The sequence below is a fragment of the Cololabis saira genome, chromosome 4 (assembly GCF_033807715.1).
Source record: "Cololabis saira isolate AMF1-May2022 chromosome 4, fColSai1.1, whole genome shotgun sequence".
NCBI classification, from domain to species: Eukaryota; Metazoa; Chordata; class Actinopteri; order Beloniformes; family Belonidae; genus Cololabis; species Cololabis saira.
The window spans coordinates 25,008,426-25,018,723 of record NC_084590.1 but is presented as its reverse complement, the minus strand read 5'-3'; the positions used below and the strand labels follow the sequence as shown (position 1 = coordinate 25,018,723).

The 10,298-nt window shown below is 45.6% G+C and overlaps 7 non-coding genes across 7 annotated transcripts; all 7 read right to left on the bottom strand.

The window, feature by feature from the left end:
• Nucleotides 1-382: 382 nt before the first annotated feature.
• trnan-guu (transfer RNA asparagine (anticodon GUU)) lies at nt 383-456 on the bottom strand. The gene has a single exon. It is a non-coding gene; the product is annotated as a tRNA-Asn (tRNA).
• Nucleotides 457-1,027: 571 nt separating this feature from the next.
• On the bottom strand, nt 1,028-1,101 carry trnan-guu (transfer RNA asparagine (anticodon GUU)). The gene has a single exon. It is a non-coding gene; the product is annotated as a tRNA-Asn (tRNA).
• Nucleotides 1,102-4,603: 3,502 nt separating this feature from the next.
• On the bottom strand, nt 4,604-4,677 carry trnan-guu (transfer RNA asparagine (anticodon GUU)). The gene has a single exon. It is a non-coding gene; the product is annotated as a tRNA-Asn (tRNA).
• Nucleotides 4,678-5,250: 573 nt separating this feature from the next.
• On the bottom strand, nt 5,251-5,324 carry trnan-guu (transfer RNA asparagine (anticodon GUU)). Its single transcript has one exon. It is a non-coding gene; the product is annotated as a tRNA-Asn (tRNA).
• A 769-nt stretch (nt 5,325-6,093) lies between these two features.
• On the bottom strand, nt 6,094-6,167 carry trnan-guu (transfer RNA asparagine (anticodon GUU)). Its single transcript has one exon. It is a non-coding gene; the product is annotated as a tRNA-Asn (tRNA).
• Nucleotides 6,168-8,410: 2,243 nt separating this feature from the next.
• trnan-guu (transfer RNA asparagine (anticodon GUU)) lies at nt 8,411-8,484 on the bottom strand. The gene has a single exon. It is a non-coding gene; the product is annotated as a tRNA-Asn (tRNA).
• Nucleotides 8,485-9,057: 573 nt separating this feature from the next.
• Nucleotides 9,058-9,131, bottom strand: trnan-guu (transfer RNA asparagine (anticodon GUU)). The gene has a single exon. It is a non-coding gene; the product is annotated as a tRNA-Asn (tRNA).
• Nucleotides 9,132-10,298: the final 1,167 nt, after the last annotated feature.

The following is a 10,298-nucleotide window of genomic DNA, read 5'->3' as shown; positions in this document are numbered from 1 at the left end:
GTTTATAAACAGCAGCTGCATACCGGAAGAGGAGGCTGCTGAATGGAGGAAGCTTGTGGAGAGGCTATCCTCATTGTGCCATTTTTAAGAATACTGTTTTGCCTCCACCTTTATGTCTTTGTGCTTTTTTCTGCACACAATAAAAAGCCTTATTTTTTGGCATTCTACGCTCTGCAAGGTTCTTTTTACACCTCATCACCAAGCTCCAGTTTTGCCTTGTCCCCTTGTACGTGGGGAGGCCGCTCTGGTTCCTCACAAGGTGTGAATGCACAGTGGTGCTCTTTTTACCACGTGAAATTCCTGTGTATATTTGGCAAAAAAAAGGGCAATATCTGATAGCCTAGTGCTGTTCTTGAGCTTGACAAAGGTCCAAACCAATGCACGTCCCTGGGTGGGCTTGAACCACCAACCTTTCAGTTAACAGCCAAACGCGCTAACCAATTGCGCCACAGAGACTGAGGGCTGCCACAATTTTGGGTGGGCGTGACCACACAGGTAACTCCGCCCTTACTCTCCTTCACATTCGTTTGGTGACCATTTACAAATGACACCAACTTCAGGTGTCAGTAAGCATTTCCATACAAAGTGTTGTAGCACTTTAACAATATTGTAATTCTCTGAATTATTGACTTCGTGCTGTTGATTTGAATTCTTCTGAATTTTAAGAACCCAACGGAGCTTAAGCCCCAACCAATGCCTGCTATTCCACCCAGGTAGGAGTAGAGGACCACCTAGCAAAGACGCTTACATCGGCTATGGCGAGACTGCCCACCCAAGCTGTCGATCAGCCGGCCTAAGAAGAAGAGAGCGGCCTGACAGTCCTCCCTCTGTCTTCCAGTGAGGATGCAGGGTGCTCTCCATTCACCAGCCTCTCCCTTTCACTTAAAGTGTGCGCTACTTCAGGGATGTTCCCCACAGTGGTGCTCTTATTACCGCGTGAGATTCCTGTGTATATTTGGCAAAAAAAAGGGCAATATCTGTTAGCCTAGTGCTGTTCTTAAGCTTGACAAAGGTCCAAACCAATGCACGTCCCTGGGTTGGCTTGAACCACCAACCTTTCAGTTAACAGCCGAACGCGCTAACCAATTGCGCCACAGAGACTGAGGGTTGCCACACTTTTGGGTTGGCGTGGCCATACAGGTAACTCCGCACTTACTCTCCTTCACATTCGTTTGGTGACCATTTACAAATTACACCAACTTCAGGTGTCAGTAAGCATTTCCATACAAAGAGTTGTAGCACTTTAACAATATTGTAATTCTCTGAATTATTGACTTTGTGCTGTTGATTTGAATTCTTCTGAATTTTAAGAACCCAACAGAGCTTAAGCCCCAACCAATGCCTGCTATTCCACCCAGGTAGGAGGCGAGGACTACGTAGCACAGACGCTTACATCGGCTATGGCGAGACTGCCCACCCAAGCTGTCGATCAGCCAGCCAAGAAGAAGAAGAGAGCGGCCTGACAGTCCTCCCTCTGTCTTCCAGTGAGGATGCAGGGTGCTCTCCATTCACCAGCCTCTCCCTTTCACTTAAAGTGTGCGCTACTTCAGGGATGTTCCCCAAACTCCTTGTTACTCAGAGTAGCGTCACAGTGGCACTCCCGTCCTATCGGCCACAGAAAGGAGACATTATTGCTGGAACAACAGAATCTGTTTCAACCCCCAAGGGGCAGTCATACCAGACTTGTATGATTGGCTTTAAAGGGACAAGAGTTCCTTTGCCTGGAAAGTCCTGTTTGTTTGTGGAGGTGTGAATGCACAGTGGTGCTCTTTTTACCACGTGAAATTCCTGTGTACATTTGGCAAAAAAAAGGGCAATATCTGATAGACAAGTTTACGCGCCAAAACATGGGCGCTGCCATTCGTCTGCATAGATGCGGGTCATTTCCGGTGGGAGTGATTTGCGCAGCGTTTACCGGTGTAAACACAGCGGCGTGGACACAAACCTTAAGCAAAGACTCGCTGCTCGTGAGCTTTTAATGTCGACAACTATGTCTTTGTCATGGGAACACGGTTCTATACTCTGACTGGAGATGGCGTTACTCTCCCCACCCGAATTCAGTGCAGAACCGGGATGATAACGTGATGACAGCAGCAGAACTGACAGCTGATCTGTTCCTACTTCATGAAATCCGCAACGGACAAACTGAAAGTTTCTGAGGTTTATCAATATCTGCACAGAGACAAAGTCGGTTTTGTCATGTCATACAAACATGATCGTTTTGTTTATTTGAAAGCAAATGTCGAGCCTGGCCAGTGTTTTAACAATGCGGCGCTTAAAGCTTGGCTGCTGTAACTGAGGCTGGAGAATCAGACCTGCGTCATGTGCGTTTTGCTGGACCTGGAGATCGTTCCCATTCAGCTGCAATCTTATGGAAGGTAACAAGATTATTTGACATATATGTCTTCATTTTTGGTATCCAAACTACATCATAGTTTACTTGGCTTTTTTTTCTCTAGGTAGAAAATGCTGTGAGACGGGAAAACCGGGCTTGCCTGCACTGACAAGAGTTGGGTCTGAAAGAAATGCTGGTCAGAAGAAGATGAAGTGCAGGACTGTTTCAGAAAATTAGAATATTGTGATTTTCTCTAATGCAATTATAAAAACAAAAATGTCATACATTCTGGATTCATTACAAATCAACTGAAATATTGCAAGCTTTTTATTATTTTAATATTGCTGATCATGGCTTACAGCTTAAGAAAACTCAAATATCCTATCTCAAAAAATTAGAATATTCTGGGAATCTTAAACTGTAAGCCATAATAAGCAATATTAAAATAATAAAAGGCTTGCAATATTTCAGTTGATTTGTAATGAATCCAGAATGTATGACATTTTTGTTTTTTTAATTGCATTACAGAAAATAAAGAACTTTATCACAATACACACACAACAGGAAGGATCTTTACCAGCCGTCACCAACTTCCCAGCATCTTCTACCGCTCCAGAACCGGCACAGGAGGTGAAACTCTGTAGGACTCATGAAGAGTGGAGGACCAGCCCTGGGAATATTCTCCTGCAGCTCTGCCTCCCGCCATCACCCAACTTTTCACACATACTCCCAAAAATTGATGATTTTGTTGAGGGAAGGTTACAGTTCTGCAGTAAATATGTCAGCATTTTAAAACCAAAATGAGCAGCCTTATTTAGGAACCAACAGATGTTTGTACTGTGAAAATAAAGTTTGATGAAACTTAATTTAATTTCATTATTGCACTGAACTACATGAATTACATTTCTATTTATTTATGCACAACTGTAGAATATGCACACATTTGATTTATGTGCACAAATTCAATTAACAGTTCCCTTACCTCCATAGTAAAATACAAAAGCATCCCACACAATTACATCACTATAAAAACTATTCATATATAATATTAAAAAATACAATGCACACAGTATTTGTTGTTTATCTTTATTTAATGAAGAACATCACTTGTGTAGCAGGCTCGGCCTCAGGTGACAGGTTTCAGGACCATCTAAAAAAAGGGGAAGAGAAAAACATGGAGCAAAATTAATGCAGAAAATCTCATTACACTTAAAACAAGAGTATTTACCAAAAAAATAACTTATTTGACAATTTTCACCTGTTTCAAGTACATTTTCATTTGAAATAAGTAGAAAAATCTGCCAGTGGGACAAGATTTATCTTCTCATTACAAGCAAAAAAATCTTGTTCCACTGGCAGATTTTTCTACTTATTTCAAATGAAAATGTACTTGAAACAGGTGAAAATTGTCAAACACACACACACACACACACACACACACACACACACACACACACACACACACACACACACACACACAGACACACACACACACGCATCTCAAAACCATCAACTGCCTTATAAAAATACCAGTAGCAATGTTAGTGTATGACAACTTCTTCATAATTTACAGTACTGTCAGCTTCACAGCTAAAGTTGCTGAACTTACCCTCAGATCCGTGTTGTTTCTCCGGGGGGGGGGGGGCAGCGGATCCGCCGGGTGAGTTAACTCCTCTCTGGCTGGGGAGAGCGATTATAAACCAACCACAACTCAGGGAATGGATTATCCTTTGTTGGTTTTTTGTCAACAAAGTGGTGTGAACAAACAAAAATGTTGCGCGGTGGTTTTTTAGATGTAATGCCTTCAGCCCGGTCCGTGGATTCAGAAAAAAAGTAAACAAAGCAGCGCATGTACGTGTCTCTTTGAAGCTGGTTTGTGGTCGCAGCAGTCTCTATCTGAGCACTCCTTCAGGTGCTTCCTAGAGTCCTTACATCCAACTGCCGAAACATGTCGTTCCCGAACCACTTTTTTTCTTAGAAATATCCATTTTGTCCCTCTTTTTCGGAGCAATGTTGCCACTGTTTTCAATGGAAAAACCCCAAAACGGAAGTGGACTGCTTACAGGGGAGGAGTTTAGGAAGTAGAGCGGAAACGGCCGGTAAACTTGTCTATAGCCTAGTGCTGTTCTTAAGCTTCACAAAGGTCCAAACCAATGCAGTGGTGCTCTTTTTACCACGTGAAATTCCTGTGTATATTTGGCAAAAAAAAGGGCAATATCTGATAGCCTAGTGCTGTTCTTGAGCTTGACAAAGGTCCAAACCAATGCACGTCCCTGGGTGGGCTTGAACCACCAACCTTTCAGTTAACAGCCAAACGCGCTAACCAATTGCGCCACAGAGACTGAGGGCTGCCACAATTTTGGGTGGGCGTGACCACACAGGTAACTCCGCCCTTACTCTCCTTCACATTCGTTTGGTGACCATTTACAAATGACGCCAACTTCAGGTGTCAGTAAGCATTTCCATACAAAGTGTTGTAGCACTTTAACAATATTGTAATTCTCTGAATTATTGACTTCGTGCTGTTGATTTGAATTCTTCTGAATTTTAAGAACCCAACGGAGCTTAAGCCCCAACCAATGCCTGCTATTCCACCCAGGTAGGAGGAGAGGACCACCTAGCAAAGACGCTTACATCGGCTATGGCGAGTCTGCCCACCCAAGCTGTCGATCAGCCGGCCAAGAAGAAGAAGAGAGCGGCCTGACAGTCCTCCCTCTGTCTTCCAGTGAGGATGCAGGGTGCTCTCCATTCACCAGCCTCTCCCTTTCACTTAAAGTGTGCGCTACTTCAGGGATGTTCCCCACAGTGGTGCTCTTATTACCGCGTGAAATTCCTGTGTATATTTGGCAAAAAAAAGGGCAATATCTGTTAGCCTAGTGCTGTTCTTAAGCTTGACAAAGGTCCAAACCAATGCACGTCCCTGGGTGGGCTTGAACCACCAACCTTTCAGTTAACAGCCGAACGCGCTAACCAATTGCGCCACAGAGACTGAGGGTTGCCACACTTTTGGGTTGGCGTGGCCATACAGGTAACTCCGCACTTACTCTCCTTCACATTCGTTTGGTGACCATTTACAAATTACACCAACTTCAGGTGTCAGTAAGCATTTCCATACAAAGAGTTGTAGCACTTTAACAATATTGTAATTCTCTGAATTATTGACTTTGTGCTGTTGATTTGAATTCTTCTGAATTTTAAGAACCCAACAGAGCTTAAGCCCCAACCAATGCCTGCTATTCCACCCAGGTAGGAGGCGAGGACTACGTAGCACAGACGCTTACATCGGCTATGGCGAGACTGCCCACCCAAGCTGTCGATCAGCCAGCCAAGAAGAAGAAGAGAGCGGCCTGACAGTCCTCCCTCTGTCTTCCAGTGAGGATGCAGGGTGCTCTCCATTCACCAGCCTCTCCCTTTCACTTAAAGTGTGCGCTACTTCAGGGATGTTCCCCAAACTCCTTGTTACTCAGAGTAGCGTCACAGTGGCACTCCCGTCCTATCGGCCGCAGAAAGGAGACATTATTGCTGGAACAACAGAATCTGTTTCAACCCCCAAGGGGCAGTCATACCAGACTTGTATGATTGGCTTTAAAGGGACAAGAGTTCCTTTGCCTGGAAAGTCCTGTTTGTTTGTGGAGGTGTGAATGCACAGTGGTGCTCTTTTTACCACGTGAAATTCCTGTGTACATTTGGCAAAAAAAAGGGCAATATCTGATAGCCTAGTGCTGTTCTTAAGCTTCACAAAGGTCCAAACCAATGCACGTCCCTGGGTGGGCTTGAACCACCAACCTTTCAGTTAACAGCCGAACGCGCTAACCAATTGCGCCACAGAGACTGAGGGCTGCCACACTTTAAGTGGGCGCGGCCACACAGGTAACTCCGCCCTTACTCTCCTTCACATTCGTTTGGTGACCATTTACAAATGACACCAACTTCAGGTGTCAGTAAGCATTTCCATACAAAGTGTTGTAGCACTTTAACAATATTGTAATTCTCTGAATTATTGACTTTGTGTTGTTGATTTGAATTCATCTGAATTTTAAGAACCCAACGGAGCTTAAGCCCCAACCAATGCCTGCTATTCCACCCAGGTAGGAGGCGAGGACCACCTAGCAAAGACGCTTACATCGGCTATGGCGAGACTGCCCACCCAAACTGTCGATCAGCCAGCCAAGAAGAAGAAGAGAGCGGCCTGACAGTCCTCCCTCTGTCTTCCAGTGAGGATGCAGGGTGCTCTCCATTCACCAGCCTCTCCCTTTCACTTAAAGTGTGCGCTACTTCAGGGATGTTCCCCAAACTCCTTGTTACTCAGAGTAGTGTCACAGTGGCACTCCCGTGCTATCGGCCACAGAAAGGAGACATTATTGCTGGAACAACAGAATCTGTTTCAACCCCCAAGGGGCAGTCATACCAGACTTGTATGATTGGCTTTAAAGGGACAAGAGTTCATTTGCCTGGAAAGTCCTGTTTGTTTGTGGAGGTGTGAATGCACAGTGGTGCTCTTTTTACCACGTGAAATTCCTGTGTATATTTGGCAAAAAAAAGGGCAATATCTGATAGCCTAGTGCTGTTCTTGAGCTTGACAAAGGTCCAAACCAATGCACGTCCCTGGGTGGGCTTGAACCACCAACCTTTCAGTTAACAGCCAAACGCGCTAACCAAGTGCCACAGAGACTGAGGGCTGCCACAATTTTGGGTGGGCGTGACCACACAGGTAACTCCGCCCTTACTCTCCTTCACATTCGTTTGGTGACCATTTACAAATGACGCCAACTTCAGGTGTCAGTAAGCATTTCCATACAAAGTGTTGTAGCACTTTAACAATATTGTAATTCTCTGAATTATTGACTTCGTGCTGTTGATTTGAATTCTTCTGAATTTTAAGAACCCAACGGAGCTTAAGCCCCAACCAATGCCTGCTATTCCACCCAGGTAGGAGGAGAGGACCACCTAGCAAAGACGCTTACATCGGCTATGGCGAGACTGCCCACCCAAGCTGTCGATCAGCCGGCCAAGAAGAAGAAGAGAGCGGCCTGACAGTCCTCCCTCTGTCTTCCAGTGAGGATGCAGGGTGCTCTCCATTCACCAGCCTCTCCCTTTAACTTAAAGTGTGCGCTACTTCAGGGATGTTCCCCACAGTGGTGCTCTTATTACCGCGTGAAATTCCTGTGTATATTTGGCAAAAAAAAGGGCAATATCTGTTAGCCTAGTGCTGTTCTTAAGCTTGACAAAGGTCCAAACCAATGCACGTCCCTGGGTGGGCTTGAACCACCAACCTTTCAGTTAACAGCCGAACGCGCCACAGAGACTGAGGGTTGCCACACTTTTGGGTTGGCGTGGCCATACAGGTAACTCCGCACTTACTCTCCTTCACATTCGTTTGGTGACCATTTACAAATTACACCAACTTCAGGTGTCAGTAAGCATTTCCATACAAAGAGTTGTAGCACTTTAACAATATTGTAATTCTCTGAATTATTGACTTTGTGCTGTTGATTTGAATTCTTCTGAATTTTAAGAACCCAACAGAGCTTAAGCCCCAACCAATGCCTGCTATTCCACCCAGGTAGGAGGCGAGGACTACGTAGCACAGACGCTTACATCGGCTATGGCGAGACTGCCCACCCAAGCTGTCGATCAGCCAGCCAAGAAAAAGAAGAGAGCGGCCTGACAGTCCTCCCTCTGTCTTCCAGTGAGGATGCAGGGTGCTCTCCATTCACCAGCCTCTCCCTTTCACTTAAAGTGTGCGCTACTTCAGGGATGTTCCCCAAACTCCTTGTTACTCAGAGTAGCGTCACAGTGGCACTCCCGTCCTATCGGCCGCAGAAAGGAGACATTATTGCTGGAACAACAGAATCTGTTTCAACCCCCAAGGGGCAGTCATACCAGACTTGTATGATTGGCTTTAAAGGGACAAGAGTTCCTTTGCCTGGAAAGTCCTGTTTGTTTGTGGAGGTGTGAATGCACAGTGGTGCTCTTTTTACCACGTGAAATTCCTGTGTACATTTGGCAAAAAAAAGGGCAATATCTGATAGCCTAGTGCTGTTCTTAAGCTTCACAAAGGTCCAAACCAATGCACGTCCCTGGGTGGGCTTGAACCACCAACCTTTCAGTTAACAGCCGAACGCGCTAACCAATTGCGCCACAGAGACTGAGGGCTGCCACACTTTAAGTGGGCGTGGCCACACAGGTAACTCCGCCCTTACTCTCCTTCACATTCGTTTGGTGACCATTTACAAATGACACCAACTTCAGGTGTCAGTAAGCATTTCCATACAAAGTGTTGTAGCACTTTAACAATATTGTAATTCTCTGAATTATTGACTTTGTGTTGTTGATTTGAATTCATCTGAATTTTAAGAACCCAACGGAGCTTAAGCCCCAACCAATGCCTGCTATTCCACCCAGGTAGGAGGCGAGGACCACCTAGCAAAGACGCTTACATCGGCTATGGCGAGACTGCCCACCCAAGCTGTCGATCAGCCGGCCTAAGAAGAAGAAGAGAGCGGCCTGACAGTCCTCCCTCTGTCTTCCAGTGAGGATGCAGGGTGCTCTCCATTCACCAGCCTCTCCCTTTCACTTAAAGTGTGCGCTACTTCAGGGATGTTCCCCACAGTGGTGCTCTTATTACCGCGTGAGATTCCTGTGTATATTTGGCAAAAAAAAGGGCAATATCTGTTAGCCTAGTGCTGTTCTTAAGCTTGACAAAGGTCCAAACCAATGCACGTCCCTGGGTTGGCTTGAACCACCAACCTTTCAGTTAACAGCCGAACGCGCTAACCAATTGCGCCACAGAGACTGAGGGTTGCCACACTTTTGGGTTGGCGTGGCCATACAGGTAACTCCGCACTTACTCTCCTTCACATTCGTTTGGTGACCATTTACAAATTACACCAACTTCAGGTGTCAGTAAGCATTTCCATACAAAGAGTTGTAGCACTTTAACAATATTGTAATTCTCTGAATTATTGACTTTGTGCTGTTGATTTGAATTCTTCTGAATTTTAAGAACCCAACAGAGCTTAAGCCCCAACCAATGCCTGCTATTCCACCCAGGTAGGAGGCGAGGACTACGTAGCACAGACGCTTACATCGGCTATGGCGAGACTGCCCACCCAAGCTGTCGATCAGCCAGCCAAGAAGAAGAAGAGAGCGGCCTGACAGTCCTCCCTCTGTCTTCCAGTGAGGATGCAGGGTGCTCTCCATTCACCAGCCTCTCCCTTTCACTTAAAGTGTGCGCTACTTCAGGGATGTTCCCCAAACTCCTTGTTACTCAGAGTAGCGTCACAGTGGCACTCCCGTCCTATCGGCCACAGAAAGGAGACATTATTGCTGGAACAACAGAATCTGTTTCAACCCCCAAGGGGCAGTCATACCAGACTTGTATGATTGGCTTTAAAGGGACAAGAGTTCCTTTGCCTGGAAAGTCCTGTTTGTTTGTGGAGGTGTGAATGCACAGTGGTGCTCTTTTTACCACGTGAAATTCCTGTGTACATTTGGCAAAAAAAAGGGCAATATCTGATAGACAAGTTTACGCGCCAAAACATGGGCGCTGCCATTCGTCTGCATAGATGCGGGTCATTTCCGGTGGGAGTGATTTGCGCAGCGTTTACCGGTGTAAACACAGCGGCGTGGACACAAACCTTAAGCAAAGACTCGCTGCTCGTGAGCTTTTAATGTCGACAACTATGTCTTTGTCATGGGAACACGGTTCTATACTCTGACTGGAGATGGCGTTACTCTCCCCACCCGAATTCAGTGCAGAACCGGGATGATAACGTGATGACAGCAGCAGAACTGACAGCTGATCTGTTCCTACTTCATGAAATCCGCAACGGACAAACTGAAAGTTTCTGAGGTTTATCAATATCTGCACAGAGACAAAGTCGGTTTTGTCATGTCATACAAACATGATCGTTTTGTTTATTTGAAAGCAAATGTCGAGCCTGGCCAGTGTTTTAACAAT